We start from the raw sequence: 1,458 nt of genomic DNA, 5'->3' as shown, positions 1-1,458 counted from the left end.
ATATGTAATTATATTTAAACTTATATATAAAATTATATATAATTATATGTAAAATATTTTTTCCCGGAAATCTATCAAATTAATAGAGATTTCAACGATTTCAGCAATTTATTTAATTCATCAGAAGCATCGAAAAAAATGGATATTGATCGGTATTTATAGTCAGACCTTAAGTACAGTTCATCTTAAGTACAGTTTTAAGATGTCACGAACCAATCAGACCGTTATTTATTAGTGTCTTAAGACATTACTTAAGACAGTCTTGAAATAAGAACGGATTATGAATACCGCTCATTGTAGTTCGCATCCAATTCTTCAGAGGATAGTAGTATGCAGGGGCACTTTGCTATTACAGAAAAAAGCCTTCCTCTTTCTTTTTGATTGTACATAACTAAAGTCACTAGATTTCCTAGTAACTTTATACACAGCACATGAGCGACGCCTATACAGAATATCGCGAAAAAAATGTACGTATCTCAATCGATTTTATTATATATTCGATTTTTCGCGAAAAAATTAAATTTGTTTATTCGTTTAATAAACTTAATCAACAGAGATAAATTCTCCGTCCAACTGTGAAGTGGAAGATTTCGACAACGGGAACTTCAGCAAATAAAAACAAAATATAAGTTTTATTCGAAAATAACTCTATTCAAATTACATTTATAAAATAATTGATTCCAATTTAAAGATTTAATAAATTTGTTGTAAATAATAAATATTTGAATAAATTTTTGCAACAGTATGTTATATCATAATTATATTAAAACATACTATGTTTATATTATTTATTGTTAAGTAGCGATGGCTTTGTAATATAAAAGTTGTGAATACACTTTCGCTATTAAAAATATATTACGTATTTTGCTAAGTATATATTATATCTACATTCAGAAATTGTAAAATGTAATTGCATAAATGTATTACATAATTTTTTTATGTGAATATGCAAAAATCGAAAAATCATTATATCCAAAATAAAAAAAAAATTTTAAATAAGGTATTGGAACTCTATAGTTCCCTCTTAGTTACGAATTAAATGTTTCAAAAATGTTTTTGACTGAAATAGTTTTAAAATCAAAGGGAAAACTCTAACCAGTTTAATTTCAAAAAAATAATTCTCAAATTCCTATTGTTTCAAATGCAATTATATTTATTAAAATCATATTTAATAAGAATGGTAGATGTTCAAAATCAGCTAAAATCCTGCCTTTAACTGCAAAACCAATCATTTTATTTTGATGATCAAAAATTGTGTATTTTACATACCATTTGCACATTTCGTTAACTAAAATATTTAATTTTTCTTAAAAAAATCTTAACAGATTGAATAAGAAAAGTTATATAAGTTTTTTCGCTCTTGCAAAGAAAATTTCAAATAAAGCTAACAATTTTTGTTAAGAGACTACTTTGTTAAGAGACTACAGGTGTAATTACATAAATTTGTTATGGTACATA

Source organism: Atta colombica, unplaced genomic scaffold (assembly GCF_001594045.1).
Source record: "Atta colombica isolate Treedump-2 unplaced genomic scaffold, Acol1.0 scaffold248, whole genome shotgun sequence".
Lineage (NCBI taxonomy): Eukaryota > Metazoa > Arthropoda > Insecta > Hymenoptera > Formicidae > Atta > Atta colombica.
This window is presented reverse-complemented; position numbering follows the sequence as displayed.